General features: G+C 45.7%; 1 pseudogene; it reads right to left on the bottom strand.

The window, feature by feature from the left end:
• The window catches only part of LOC110153504 (arylsulfatase I-like), a 31,713-nt pseudogene that overhangs the window by 5,206 nt on the left and 9,795 nt on the right, over window positions 1–16,712 (bottom strand).

The raw sequence follows: 16,712 nt of genomic DNA, 5'->3' as shown, positions 1-16,712 counted from the left end.
AAACCAGTAAACCAGGACTAAACAGTAAACTAAAACCAGGACTACCTTCTTGTAGTGCTGCCTGGACTCTGCTCGGGTCTTCGTCTGGACCCTGGACCTCTTCTGGACCCGGGTCTTCCTCTGGACCCGGGTCTTCCTCTGGACCCGGGTCTTCCTCTGGACCCGGGTCTTCCTCTGGACCCGGGTCTTCCTCTGGACCCTGGGGTTTTTCCGGGACTTTTGGGGGAAATGTTTCTTGTGTTTCTTCTTCAGTTTAAAGGCAGATTTCTGCTGCGGCTTCAGCCTCAGAGTCTGAACATTTCTCTGTTTCTTCTTAAACGACGACGGATTCTTCCCTGAAACACAACAGATAATACTCCCTACAACTGTACAAATCACACTTATGTCACAGATAATACTCCCTACAACTGTACAAATCACACTTATGTCACAGATAATACTCCCTACAACTGTACAAATCACACTTATGTCACAGATAATACTCCCTACAACTGTACAAATCACTCTTATGTCACAGATAATACTCCCTACAACTGTACAAATCACTCTTATGTCACAGATAATACTCCCTACAACTGTACAAATCACACTTATGTCACAGATAATACTCCCTACAACTGTACAAACTCACCTTATGTAACAGATAATACTCCCTACAACTGTACAAATCACCTTATGTAACAGATAATACTCCCTAACAACTGTACAACAACTCACCTTATGTAACAGATAATACTCCCTACAACTGTACAACAACTCACCTTATGTAACAGATAATACTCCCTACAACTGTACAACAACTCACCTTATGTCAACAGATAATACTCCCTACAACTGTACAACAACTCACCCTTATGTCAACAGATAATACTCCCTACAACTGTACAACAACTCACCTTATGTAACAGATAATACTCCTACAACTGTACAACAACTCACCTTATGTAACAGATAATACTCCCTACAACTGTACAACAACTCACCCTTATGTCAACAGATAATACTCCCTACAACTGTACAACAACTCACCTTATGTCAACAGATAATACTCCCTACAACTGTACAAAACTCACCTTATGTCACAGATAATACTCCCTACAACTGTACGACAACTCACCTTATGTCACAGATAATACTCCCTACAACTGTACGACAACTCACTCTTATGTCACAGATAATACTCCCTACAACTGTACAACTCACCTTATGTCACAGATAATACTCCCTACAACTGTACAACAACTCACCTTATGTAACAGATAATACTCCCTACAACTGTACAACAACTCACCCTTATGTCACAGATAATACGCCCTACAACTGTACAACTCACCCTTATGTAACAGATAATACTCCCCTACAACTGTACAACAACTCACTCTTATGTAACAGATAATACTCCCTACAACTGTACAACAACTCACACCTTATGTCAACAGATAATACTCCCTACAACTGTACAACTCACCTTATGTCAACAGATAATACTCCCTACAACTGTACAAACTCACACTTATGTCACAGATAATACTCCCTACAACTGTACAACAACTCACCTTATGTCAACAGATAATACTCCCTACAACTGTACGACAACTCACTCTTATGTCACAGATAATACTCCCTACAACTGTACAACTCACCTTATGTAACAGATAATACTCCCTACAACTGTACAACAACTCACCCTTATGTCAACAGATAATACTCCCTACAACTGTACAAATCACTCTTATGTCACAGATAATACTCCCTACAACTGTACAACAACTCACTCTTATGTCACAGATAATACTCCCTACAACTGTTACAAATCACACTTATGTCACAGATAATACTCCCTACAACTGTACAAATCACACTTATGTCACAGATAATACTCCCTACAACTGTACAAATCACACTTATGTCACAGATAATACTCCCTACAACTGTACAAACCACACTTATGTCACAGATAATACTCCCTACAACTGTACAAAACTCACTCTTATGTCAACAGATAATACTCCCTACAACTGTACAACAACTCACACTTATGTCACAGATAATACTCCCTACAACTGTACAACAACTCACTCTTATGACACAGATAATACTCCCTACAACTGTACAACTCACTCTTATGTCACAGATAATACTCCTACAACTGTACAACAACTCACTCTTTATGTAACAGATAATACTCCCTACAACTGTACAACAACTCACCTTATGTCAGATAATACTCCCTACAACTGTACAACAACTCACTCTTATGTCACAGATAATACTCCCTACAACTGTACAACAACTCACTCTTATGTCACAGATAATACTCCCTACAACTGTACAACAACTCACTCTTATGTCACAGATAAATACTCCCTACAACTGTACAACATCACCCTTATGTCACAGATAATACTCCCTACAACTGTACAACAACTCACCTTATGTCACAGATAATACTCCCTACAACTGTACAACAACTCACTCTTATGTCACAGATAATACTCCCTACAACTGTACAACAACTCACTCTTATGTCACAGATAATACTCCCTACAACTGTACAAACTCACTCTTATGTAACAGATAATACTCCCTACAACTGTACAACAACTCACCTTATGTCAACAGATAATACTCCCTACAACTGTACAACAACTCACCCTTATGTCACAGATAATACTCCCTACAACTGTACAACTCACTCTTATGTCACAGATAATACTCCCTACAACTGTACAAAATCACACTTATGTCACAGATAATACTCCCTACAACTGTACAAATCACACTTATGTCACAGATAATACTCCCTACAACTGTACAAATCACACTTATGTCACAGATAATACTCCCTACAACTGTACAAATCACACTTATGTCACAGATAATACTCCCTACAACTGTACAAACTCACTCTTATGTCACAGATAATACTCCCTACAACTGTACAACAACTCACACTTATGTCAACAGATAATACTCCCTACAACTGTAACAAATCACACTTATGTCACAGATAATACTCCTACAACTGTACAAATCACTCTTATGTCACAGATAATACTCCTACAACTGTACAAATCACTCACCTTATATGTAACAGATAATACTCCCTACAACTGTACAACTCACACTTATGTCACAGATAATACTCCCTACAACTGTACAAAACTCACACTTATGTCACAGATAATACTCCCTACAACTGTACAAATCACTCTTATGTCACAGATAATACTCCCTACAACTGTACAACTCACACTTATGTCACAGATAATACTCCCTACAACTGTACAACTCACTCTTATGTCACAGATAATACTCCCTACAACTGTACAACTCACTCTTATGTCACAGATAATACTCCCTACAACTGTACAAAACTCACACTTATGTCACAGATAATACTCCCTACAACTGTACAACTCACTCTTATGTCAACAGATAATACTCCTACAACTGTACAACTCACCTTATGTCACAGATAATACTCCTACAACTGTATAACAACTCACACTTATGTCACAGATAATACTCCCTACAACTGTACAACTCACTCTTATGTCACAGATAATACTCCCTACAACTGTATAAATCACTCTTATGTCAACAGATAATACTCCCTACAAAACTGTACAAATCACTCTTATGTCACAGATAATACTCCCTACAACTGTACAACTCACTCTTATGTCACAGATAATACTCCCTACAACTGTACAACTCACTTTATGTCACAGATAATACTCCCTACAACTGTACAACTCACTCTTATGTAACAGATAATACTCCCTACAAACTGTACAACTCACTCTTATGTCACAGATAATACTCCCCTACAACTGTACAACTCACTCTTATGTAACAGATAATACTCCCTACAACTGTACAACAACTCACTCTTATGTCAACAGATAATACTCCCTACAACTGTACACAACTCACTCTTATGTCACAGATAATACTCCCTACAACTGTACAAATCACTCTTATGTCAACAGATAATACTCCCTACAACTGTACAAATCACTCTTTATGTAACAGATAATACTCCCTACAACTGTACAACTCTCACTCTTATGTCACAGATAATACTCCCTACAACTGTACAACTCACTCTTATGTCAACAGATAATACTCCCTACAACTGTATAAATCACTCTTATGTCACAGATAATACTCCCTACAACTGTACAACTCACTCTTATGTCACAGATAATACTCCCTACAACTGTACAACTCACCTTATGTCACAGATAATACTCCCCTACAACTGTACAAACTCTTATGTAACAGATAATACTCCCTACAACTGTACAACTCACTCTTATGTCACAGATAATACTCCCTACAAACTGTACAACTCACTCTTATGTCACAGATAATACTCCCTACAACTGTACAACAACTCACTCTATGTCACAGATAATACTCCCTACAACTGTACAAATCACAACTTATGTACAGATAATACTCCCTACAACTGTACAACTCACTCTTATGTCACAGATAATACTCCCTACAACTGTACAAATCACACTTATGTCACAGATAATACTCCCTACAACTGTACAACTCACTCTTATGTCACAGATAATACTCCCTACAACTGTACAAATCACTCTTATGTCACAGATAATACTCCCTACAACTGTACAACTCACTCTTATGTCACAGATAATACTCCCTACAACTGTACAACTCACTCTTATGTCACAGATAATACTCCCTACAACTGTACAAATCACTCTTATGTCACAGATAATACTCCCTACAACTGTACAGCTCACTCTTATGTCACAGATAATACTCCCTACAACTGTACAACTCACTCTTATGTCACAGATAATACTCCCTACAACTGTACAACTCACTTTTATGTCACAGATAATACTCCCTACAACTGTACAGCTCACTCTTATGTCACAGATAATACTCCCTACAACTGTACAAACTCACTCTTATGTCACAGAATCAGATAATACTCCTACAACTGTACAAACTCACTCTTATGTCACAGATAATACTCCCTACAACTGTACAACTCACTCTTATGTCACAGATAATACTCCCTACAACTGTACAGCTCACTCTTATGTCACAGATAATACTCCCTACAACTGTACAACTCACTCTTATGTCACAGATAATACTCCCTACAACTGTACAAATCACACTTATGTCACAGATAATACTCCCTACAACTGTACAAATCACTCTTATGTCACAGATAATACTCCCTACAACTGTACAAATCACACTTATGTCACAGATAATACTCCCTACAACTGTACAACTCACTCTTATGTCACAGATAATACTCCCTACAACTGTACAACAACTCACTCTTATGTCACAGATAATACTCCCTACAACTGTACAACTCACTCTTATGTCACAGATAATACTCCCTACAACTGTACAAACACTCACCCTTATGTCATAGATAATACTCCCTACAACTGTGCAACTCACTCTTATGTCACAGATAATACTCCTACAACTGTACAACTCACTCTTATGTCACAGATAATACTCCCTACAACTGTATAAATCACTCTTATGTCACAGATAATACTCCCTACAACTGTACAAATCACACTTATGTCACAGATAATACTCCCTACAACTGTACAAATCACTCTTATGTCACAGATAATACTCCCTACAACTGTACAAATCACTCTTATGTCACAGATAATACTCCCTACAACTGTACAACTCACTCTTATGTCACAGATAATACTCCCTACAACTGTACAACTCACCCTTATGTCACAGATAATACTCCCTACAACTGTACAACAACTCACTCTTATGTCACAGATAATACTCCCTACAACTGTGCAACTCACTCTTATGTCACAGATAATACTCCCTACAACTATACAACTCACTCTTATGTAACAGATAATACTCCCTACAACTGTACAACTCACTCTTATGTCACAGATAATACTCCCTACAACTGTACAACTCACTCTTATGTAACAGATAATACTCCCTACAACTGTACAACTCACTCTTATGTCACAGATAATACTCCCTACAACTGTGCAACTCACTCTTATGTCACAGATAATACTCCCTACAACTGTATAAATCACACTTATGTCACAGATAATACTCCCTACAACTGTACAGCTCACTCTTATGTCACAGATAATACTCCCTACGAGTGTTGGTCCTCACCTGGCCCGTGGTTCCAGGAGGAGCTCGGTCTGTAGTTCTTGTGCAGTGGGTCGATGTTGTGGAGGATCTCGGTTCTTGGAGACGGTTTTCCCTCCGATATCGTCGGCCACATGTCGAACCCGTCCAGACCCGGACTCTGACCCGGACCCGGACCCAGGTGAGAGACGAGAAGAGGTTTAGACCTGGTTTAGTCCTGGTTTAGTTCTGGTTTAGTCCTGGTTTAGACCTGGTTCAGTCCTGGTTCAGTCCTGGTCCAGTCCTGGTTTAATCCTGGTTTAGTCCTGGTTTAGTCTTGGTTTAGTCCTGGTTTAGTCCTGGTTCAGTCCTGGTTTAGTCCTGGTTTAGACCTGGTTTAGACCTGGTTTAGTCCTGGTTTAGTCCTGGTCTAGTCCTGGTTTAGACCTGGTTTAGTCCTGGTTTAGTCCTGGTCCAGTCCTGGTTTAGACCTGGTTTAGTCCTGGTTTAGTCCTGGTTCAGTCCTGGTTCAGTCCTGGTCCAGTCCTGGTTTAGTCCTGGTTCAGTCCTGGTTTATCCATCCATCCATCCATCCATTTTCGTCCGCTTATCCGGGGCCGGGTCGCGGGGGGAGCAGCCTAAGCAGGGACTCCCAGACTTCCTTCACCCCAGACACGTCCTCCAGCTCCTCCGGGGGGACCCCGAGGCGTTCCCAGGCCAGCCCAGAGACATAGTCCCTCCAGCGTGTCCTGGGTCTTCCCCGGGGCCTCCTCCCGGCGGGACATGCCCAGAACACCTCCCGAGGGAGGCGCCCAGGAGGCATCCGGAACAGATGCCCGAGCCTCAACTGGCTCCTCTCGACGTGGAGGAGCAGCGGCTCTACTCCGAGCTCCTCCCGTGTGACTGAGCTCCTCACCTTATCTCTAAGGGAGACGCCCAGACACCCTGCGGAGGAAACTCATTTCGAGCGCTTGTATCCGCGATCTCGTCCTTTCGGTCACTACCCAGAGCTCATGACCAGAGGTGAGAGTAGGAACGAAGACTGACCGTAATCGAGAGCTTCGCCTTTCGACTCAGCTCCTCTTCACCACAACGGTCCGATACAGCGACCGCATCAACTGCCGAAGCTGCACCGATCCGCCTGTCAATCTCACGTTCCGTCCTTCCCTCACTCGTGAACAAGACCCCGAGATACTTGAACTCCTCCACTTGAGGCAGAGACTCCCCACCCACCTGGAGAGGGCAAGACACCTTTTTTCCGGTCGAGAACCATGGCCTCGGACTTGGAAGAGCTGATCTTCATCCCAGCCGCTTCACACTCGGCTGCAAACCGCCCCAGTGCACATTGCAGGTCCTGGTTCGATGAAGCCAACAGGACAACATCGTCCGCAAACAGCAGAGATGAAATCCTGTGGTCCCCAAACCGGACCCCCTCCGGCCCCTGACTGCGCCTAGAAATTCTGTCCATAAACACAATGAACAGAACCGGTGACAAAGGGCAGCCCTGGCGGAGTCCAACATGCACCGGGAACAGGTCTGACTTACTGCGGCAACAAACACAGCTCCTGCTCCGGTCATACAGGGACCGGACAGCCCCTTAGCAAAGGGGCCCCGGACCCCATACTCCCAGAGCACCCCCCACAGGACACCACGAGGGACACGGTTGGTTTAGTCCTGGTTTAGTCTTGGTTCAGTCCTGGTTTAGTCCTAGTTCAGTCCTGGTTTAGACCTGGTCTGGTCCTGGTTTAGACCTGGTTTAGACCTGGTTTAGTCCTGGTTTAATCCTGGTTCAGTCCTGGTTCAGTCCTGGTCTGGTCCTGGTTTAGTCCTGGTCCAGTCCTGGTTTAGACCTGGTTTAGTCCTGGTCCAGTCCTAGTCCGGTCCTAGTCCGGTCCTGGTCCAGACCTTGTCCAGTCCTGGTCTGGTCCTGGTTTAGTCCTGGTCCAGTCCTGGTTTAGTCCTGGTCTGGTCCTGGTTTAGTCCTGGTTTAGTCCTGGTTCAGCCCTGGTCTGGTCCTGGTTTAGTCCTGGTCCAGACCTGGTGTGGGTCTCCTCCTGCGAGTCGGACCAGAGTGGGGAACCAGTCGGTGACGTGGATCAGGTCGGTGGAAACTCGTCGTCGGCGTTTGAGGAGCGGACTGTGAACGAAGCCGACGCCACGAATCCCCCCCTCCCAGTACGTGCCCTGAGGGTCAGAGGGTCAGAGGGTCAGAGGAGGGTCAGAGGAGGGTCAGAGGGGGTCAGAGGTCAGAGGGTCAGATGAGGGTCAGAGGAGGGTCAGAGGGGGTCAGAGGGTCAGAGGGTCAGAGGAGGAGGGTCAGAGGAGGGTCAGAGGGGTCAGAGGAGTCAGAGGGGGTCAGAGGGTCAGAGGAGGGTCAGAGGAGGGTCAGAGGAGGTCAGAGGGTCAGAGGAGGGTCAGAGGGTTAGAGGTCAGAGGAGGGTCAGAGGGGGTCAGAGGAGGGTCAGGAGGGTCAGAGGGGGTCAGAGGTCAGAGGGAGGGAGGGTCAGAGAGGAGGGTCAGAGGGTTAGAGGAGGGTCAGAGGAGGTCAGAGGTCAGGGGGTCAGAGGGTCAGAGGAGGGGAGAGGGTCAGAGGAGTCAGAGGAGGGTCAGAGGAGGGTCAGAGGGTCAGAGGAGAGGAGTCAGAGGAGGGTCAGAGGAGGGTCAGAGGGTCAGAGGGTCAGAGGAGAGGTCAGAGGGTCAGAGGAGGGTCAGAGGGGTCAGAGGGTCAGAGGAGGGTCAGAGGAGTCAGAGGGTCAGAGGAGGTCAGAGGGGTCAGAGGGAGAGGTCAGAGGAGGGTCAGAGGGTCAGAGGAGTCAGAGGAGGGTCAGAGGGTCAGAGGTCAGAGGGTCAGAGGGTCAGAGGGTCAGAGGTCAGAGGAGGGTCAGAGGAGTCAGAGGAGGGTCAGAGGGTCAGAGGGTCAGAGGAGGGTCAGAGGAGGGTCAGAGGAGGGTCAGAGGAGGGTCAGAGGAGGGTCAGAGGAGTCAGAGGAGGTCAGAGGAGGGTCAGAGGAGGGTCAGAGGGTCAGACAGAGGGTTAGAGGAGGGTCAGAGAAGGTCAGAGGAGGTCAGAGGAGGGTCAGAGGGTTAGAGGGTCAGAGGGTCAGAGGGGTCAGAGGGTCAGAGGAGGTCAGAGGTCAGGGTCAGGGGTTAGAGGAGGGTCAGAGGAGGGTCAGAGGAGGGTCAGAGGAGGGAGGGGTCAGAGGGTCAGAGGAGGGTCAGAGGAGGGTCAAAGGAGGGTCAGAGGAGGGTCAGAGGGTCAGAGGAGAGGGTCAGAGGAGAGGGTCAGAGGGTAGAGGGTCAGAGGTCAGAGGTCAGAGGAGGTCAGAGGGTCAGAGGGGTCAGAGGAGGGTCAGAGGAGGGAGGAGAGGGTCAGAGGAGGGTCAGAGGGTCAGAGGAGGGTCAGAGGGTCAGAGGAGGTCAGAGGAGGTCAGAGGGTCAGAGGAGGGTCAGAGGAGGGGTCAGAGGGTCAGAGGAGGGTCAGAGGAGAGGAGGGTCAGAGGAGAGAGGAGGTCAGAGGGTCAGAGAGGTTCAGAGGAGGGTCAGAGGAGGTCAGAGTCAGAGGAGGGTCAGAGGAGGGTCAGAGGAGGTCAGAGGAGGTCAGAGGAGGTCAGAGGAGGGTCAGAGGAGGTCAGAGGAGGTCAGAGGAGGTCAGAGGAGGTCAGAGGAGGGTCAGAGGGTCAGAGGTCAGAGGGTCAGAGGAGGGTCAGAGGGTCAGAGGAGGGTCAGAGGAGGGTCAGAGGGTCAGAGGAGGGTCAGAGGGTCAGAGGAGGGTCAGAGGAGGGTCAGAGGGTCAGAGGGTCAGATGAGGGTCAGAGGAGTCAGAGGGGTCAGAGGAGGGTCAGAAGAGGGTCAGAGAGTCAGAGGAGGTCAGAGAGTCAGAGGGTTAGAGGGTCAGATGAGGGTCAGAGGAGGGTCAGAGGGTCAGATGAGGGTCAGAGGAGGGTCAGAGGGTTAGAGGGTCAGATGAGGGTCAGAGGAGGGTCAGAGGGTTAGAGGGTCAGATGAGGGTCAGAGGGTCAGAGGAGGGTCAGAGGGTCAGAGGAGGGTCAGAGGAGGGTCAGAGGGTCAGAGGAGGGTCAGAGGGTCACAGAGGGTCAGAGGGTCAGAGGAGGGTCAGAGGAGGGTCAGAGGAGGGTCAGAGGGTCAGAGGGTCAGAGAGGGGTCAGAGGAGGGTCAGAGGGGTCAGAGGGTCAGAGGAGGGTCAGAGGGTCAGAGGAGGGTCAGAGGGTTAGAGGGTCAGAGGAGGGGTCAGAGGGGTCAGAGGAGGGTCAGAGGGTCAGATGAGGGTCAGAGGGTCAGATGAGGTCAGAGGGTCAGAGGAGGGTCAGAGGGTCAGAGGAGGGTCAGAGGGTCAGAGGAGGGTCAGAGGAGGTCAGAGGAGGGTCAGAGGAGGGTCAGAGGGTCAGAGGAGGGTCAGAGGAGGGTCAGAGGGTCAGAGGAGGGTCAGAGGGTCAGAGGAGGGTCAGAGGGTCAGAGGAGGGTCAGAGGGTCAGAGGGTCAGAGAGGGTCAGAGGAGGGTCAGAGGGTCAGAGAGAGGTCAGAGGAGGGTCAGAGGAGGGTCAGAGGAGGGTCAGAGGGTCAGAGGAGGGTCAGAGGGTCAGAGGAGGGTCAGAGGAGGGTCAGAGGGTCAGAGGAGGGTCAGAGGGTCAGACCTTGCGTCCTCTCAGGGGCCAGTTGCTTCCTCCGGTGAAGGGCTGCGCTCCGTTGTCGGTGGAGTAGATGATCACGGCGTTCTTGTAGAGGCCGCTCTTCCTCAGCGCGTACGTCACGTTCTTCACCGCCTCGTCCACCGTCGACACCATCGCGGCGAATTTACGGCGGCTCAGGTTGGTCATGGCGCGGTACGGGTACAGGTACGACTTCGGCGACACCAGCGGCGTGTGCACGGCCTGCGGAGAGAGCGGCGAACGGTCAGGAGGGAAACGAAAACGCAACCCAACGAAACGAAACACGAACAACGAGAGCTCGGGAGAGTTTAGGCTTTAAAGCTGCTTTTATTTTGAAAGAGACACGCTTTTATTGTGAAAGAGACATAGTTTTATTGTGAAAGAGACATGCTTTTATTGTGAAAGAGACATGCTTTTATTGTGAAACTGACATGCTTTTATTGTGAAAGAGGCATGCTTTTACTGTGAAAGAGACATGCTTTTATTTTGAAAGAGACACGCTTTTATTGTGAAAAATACATGCTTTTATTGTGAAAGAGACATAGTTTTATTGTGAAAGAGACATGCTTTTATTGTGAAACTGACATGCTTTTATTGTGAAAGAGACATGCTTTTATTGTGAAAAATACATGCTTGTATTGTGAAAGAGACATAGTTTTATTGTGAAAGAGACATGCTTTTATTGTGAAAGAGACATAGTTTTATTGTGAAAGAGACATGCTTTTATTGTGAAAGAGACATGCTTTTATTGTGAAACTGACATGCTTTTATTGTGAAAGAGACATGCTTTTATTGTGAAAGAGACATAGTTTTATTGTGAAAGAGACATGCTTTTATTGTGAAAGAGACATAGTTTTATTGTGAAAGAGACATGCTTTTATTGTGAAAGAGACATGCTTTTATTGTGAAAAGAGACATGCTTTTATTGTGAAAGAGACATGCTTTTATTGTGAAAGAGACATGCTTTTACTGTGAAAGAGACATGCTTTTAAAGAGACATACTTTTATTGTGAAGGAGACACGCTTTTACTGTGAAAGAGACATGCTTTTATTTTGAAAGAGACACGCTTTTATTGTGAAAGAGACATGCTTTTATTGTGAAAGAGACATAGTTTTATTGTGAAAGAGACATGCTTTTATTGTGAAAGAGACATGCTTTTATTGTGAAACTGACATGCTTTTATTGTGAAAGAGACATGCTTTTATTGTGAAAGAGACATGCTTTTACAGTGAAAGAGGCATTTCTTATTGTGAAAGAAACATGCTTTTATTGTGAAAGAGACATGCTTTTATTGTGAAAGATATCGATATCGATACCAGTACTGATCCAGTCCAGAGTGAACCAAAGGAAACAGGCTAAAGTCTCCTTCAAATTAAAACTCATCTGAGGCTGGACAGTCGGAGTAGAACCTCCACAGACACGGAAAAGCCCCACAGCATCTTTAAACCCGAGTCCCACCCTCCCAAATGTGCTCCTGCCCGTCCTGGGAAGGGCCGCACCTGTCGCACCTGTCGGACCTGTCGGACCTGCCTCACCTGCAGGGAGAGCATGAGGAACAGCGGCCCCTCTGGCGGCCGGTGGTTCTGCAGGATCTTTCTGGCTCTTTGCGTGAACAGAGCGGTGGAGTATCGTCCCTCCTGATGCCACGCGACGCTCTCGTTCTCGTGAAGGTCGTAACCGCAGACGCCGGGACCGTCGCACGAGCCGTAACTGAAAACACCCACACCACAGGCTTTTACTGTGAAAGAGACAGGCTTTTACTGTGAAAGAGACAGGCTTTTACTGTGAAAGAGACAAGCTTTTACTGTGAAAGAGACAGGCTTTTACTGTGAAAGAGACGCTTTTACTGTGAAAGAGACACGCTTTTACTGTGAAAGAGACAGGCTTTTACTGTGAAAGAGACGCGCTTTTACTGTGAAAGAGACGCGCTTTTACTGTGAAAGAGACGCGCTTTTACTGTGAAAGAGACGCGCTTTTACTGTGAAAGAGACGCGCTTTTACTGTGAAAGAGACGCGCTTTAACTGTGAAAGAGACGCGCTTTTACTGTGAAAGTGACGCGCTTTTACTGTGAAAGAGACGCGCTTTTACTGTGAAAGAGACGCGCTTTTACTGTGAAAGAGACAGACTTTTACTGTGAAAGAGACAGGCTTTTACTGTGAAAGAGACGCGCTTTTACTGTGAAAGAGACGCGCTTTTACTGTGAAAGAGACGCGCTTTTACTGTGAAAGAGACGCGCTTTAACTGTGAAAGAGACGCGCTTTTACTGTGAAAGTGACGCGCTTTTACTGTGAAAGAGACGCGCTTTTACTGTGAAAGAGACGCGCTTTTACTGTGAAAGAGACGCGCTTTTACTGTGAAAGAGACGCGCTTTAACTGTGAAAGAGACAGGCTTTTACTGTGAAAGAGACGCGCTTTTACTGTGAAAGAGACGCGCTTTTACTGTGAAAGAGACAGGCTTTTAACTGTGAAAGAGACAGGCTTTTTACTGTGAAAGAGACGCTTTTACTGCTTTAACTGTGAAAGAGACAGGCTTTTACTGTGAAAGAGACGCACATTTACTGTGAAAGAGACGCGCTTTTACTGTGAAAGAGACGCACTTTTACTGTGAAAGAGACAGGCTTTTACTGTGAAAGAGACAGCCTTTTACTGTGAAAGAGACGCGCTTTTACTGTGAAAGAGACGCGCTTTTACTGTGAAAGAGACGCGCTTTTACTGTGAAAGAGACGCGCTTTTACTGTGAAAGAGACGCGCTTTACTGTGAAAGAGACGACTTTTACTGTGAAAGAGACAGCGCTTTTTACTGTGAAAGAGACGCGCTTTTACTGTGAAAGAGACGCAGCTTTTACTGTGAAAGAGACATGCTTTTACTGTGAAAGAGACAGGCTTTTACTGTGAAAGAGACGCGCTTTTACTGTGAAAGAGACGGCTTTTACTGTTTACTGTGAAAGAGACGCGCTTTTACTGTGAAAGAGACGCACTTTTACTGTGAAAGAGACAGGCTTTTACTGTGAAAGAGACGCGCTTTTACTGTGAAAGAGACAGGCTTTTACTGTGAAAGAGAGACGCGCTTTTACTGTGAAAGAGACAGGCTTTTACTGTGAAAGAGACAGGCTTTTACTGTGAAAGAGACAGGCTTTTACTGTGAAAGAGACGCACTTTTACTGTGAAAGAGACGCGCTTTTACTGTGAAAGAGACGCGCTTTTACTGTGAAAGAGACGCGCTTTTACTGTGAAAGAGACGCGCTTTTACTGTGAAAGAGACAGGCTTTTACTGTGAAAGAGACAGGCTTTTACTGTGAAAGAGACAGGCTTTTACTGTGAAAGAGACAGGCTTTTACTGTGAAAGAGACGCACATTTACTGTGAAAGAGACGCGCTTTTACTGTGAAAGAGACGCACTTTTACTGTGAAAGAGACAGGCTTTTAACTGTGAAAGAGACGCGCTTTTACTGTGAAAGAGACGCGCTTTTACTGTGAAAGAGACGTGAAAGAGACAGGCTTTTACTGTGAAAGAGACGCGCTTTTACTGTGAAAGAGACGCGCTTTACTTTTTACTGTGAAAGAGACGCGCTTTTACTGTGAAAGAGACGCGCTTTTACTGTGAAAGAGAGACGCGCTTTTACTGTGAAAGAGACAGACTTTTACTGTGAAAGAGACAGGCTTTTACTGTGAAGAGACGCGCTTTTACTGTGAAAGAGAACGCGCTTTTACTGTGAAAGAGACGCTTTTAACTGTGAAAGAGACGCGCTTTTACTGTGAAAGAGACGCGCTTTTACTGTGAAAGAGACGCGCTTTTACTGTGAAAGAGACACAGGCTTTTACTGTGAAAGAGACGCGCTTTTACTGTGACTGTGAAAGAGACGCGCTTTACTGTGAAGAGACGCGCTTTTACTGTGAAAGAGACGCGCTGCGCGCTTTTACTGTGAAAGAGACGCGCTTTTACTGTGAAAGAGACGCGCTTTTACTGTGAAAGAGACGCGCTTTTACTGTGAAAGAGACGCGCTTTTAACTGTGAAAGAGACAGGCTTTTACTGTGAAAGAGACAGGCTTTTACTGTGAAAGAGACAGGCTTTTACTGTGAAAGAGACGCGCATTTACTGTGAAAGAGACGCGCTTTTACTGTGAAAGAGACAGACTTTTACTGTGAAAGAGACAGGCTTTTACTGTGAAAGAGACGCGCTTTTACTGTGAAAGTGACGCGCTTTTACTGTGAAAGAGACGCGCTTTTACTGTGAAAAGAGACGCGCTTTTACTGTGAAAGAGACAGACCTTTTTACTGTGAAAGAGACGGCTTTTAACTGTGAAAGAGACGCGCTTTACTGTGAAGAGAGACGCGCTTTTACTGTGAAAGAGACAGGCTTTTACTGTGAAAGAGACGCGCTTTTACTGTGAAAGAGACGCGCTTTTACTGTGAAAGAGACGCGCTTTTAAAGAGACTGTGAAAGAGACGCGCTTTTACTGTGAAAGAGACGCGCTTTTACTGTGAAAGAGACGCGCTGTGAAAGAGACGCGCATTTACTGTGAAAGAGATGCGCTTTTACTGTGAAAGAGACGCGCTTTTACTGTGAAAGAGATGCGCTTTTACTGTGAAAGAGACAAGCTTTTACTGTGAAAGAGACGCGCTTTTACTGTGAAAGAGACGTGCTTTTACTGTGAAAGAGACGCGCTTTTATTGTGAAAGAGACAGGCTTTTACTGTGAAAGAGACGCGCTTTTACTGTGAAAGAGATGCGCTTTTACTGTGATAGAGACGTGCTTTTACTGTGAAAGAGACATGCTTTTACTGTGAAAGAGACGTGCTTTTACTGTGAAAGAGACGCGCTTTTACTGTGAAAGAGACATGCTTTTACTGTGAAAGAGACAGGCTTTTACTGTGAAAGAGACGCGCTTTTACTGTGAAAGAGACGCATTTTTACTGTGAAAGAGACGCGCTTTTACTGTGAAAGAGACAGGCTTTTACTGTGAAAGAGACGCGCTTTTACTGTGAAAGAGACATGCTTTTACTGTGAAAGAGACAGGCTTTTACTGTGAAAGAGACGCGCTTTTACTGTGAAAGAGACGCGCTTTTACTGTGAAAGAGACGCACTTTTACTGTGAAAGAGACAGGCTTTTACTGTGAAAGAGACGCGCTTTTACTGTGAAAGAGACGCGCTTTTACTGTGAAAGAGACAGGCTTTTACTGTGAAAGAGACGCGCTTTTACTGTGAAAGAGAACGCGCTTTTTACTGTGAAAGAGACGCACTTTACTGTGAAAGAGACGCGCTTTATGTGTGAAAGAGACGCGTTTTAACTGTGAAAGAGACAGACTTTTACTGTGAAAGAGACAGCTTTTACTGTGAAAGAGACGCGCTTTTACTGTGAAAGAGACGCGCTTTTACTGTGAAAGAGACCGCTTGACTGTGAAAAGAGACGCGCTTTTTACTGTGAAAGAGACGCGCTTTTACTGTGAAAGAGACGCGCTTTTACTGTGAAAGAGACGCGCTTTTACTGTGAAAGAGACGCGCTTTTACTGTGAAAGAGACGCGCTTTTACTGTGAAAGAGACGCGCTTTTACTGTGAAAGAGACGCGCTTTTACTGTGAAAGAGACGGCTTTAACTGTGAAAGAGACTTTTATTGTGAAAGTGAGGCTTTTAATGTGAAAGAGACTTTTGTGAAAGCTTGTGAAAGAGACAGGCTTTTACTGTGAAAGAGACGCGCTTTTACTGTGAAAGAGACGAGCTTTTACTGTGAAAGAGACATGCTTTTATTGTGAAAGAGACAGCTTTTACTTGAAAGAGACGGCTTTTACTGTGAAAGACTGTGAAAGAGACGCGCTTTTATGTGAAAGAGACGCGCTTTTACTGTGAAAGGAGACAGACTTTTACTGTGAAAAGACAGGCTTTTACTGTGAAAGAGGTTGAGCGG

The sequence above is a fragment of the Boleophthalmus pectinirostris genome, unplaced genomic scaffold, assembly GCF_026225935.1.
Source record: "Boleophthalmus pectinirostris isolate CB_2022bp ecotype Guang Dong unplaced genomic scaffold, ASM2622593v1 HiC_scaffold_16, whole genome shotgun sequence".
Classification (NCBI taxonomy): Eukaryota; Metazoa; Chordata; class Actinopteri; order Gobiiformes; family Gobiidae; genus Boleophthalmus; species Boleophthalmus pectinirostris.
Note: the sequence above shows the minus strand (reverse complement) of the source record. Positions and strands in the feature narration are given on the sequence as shown.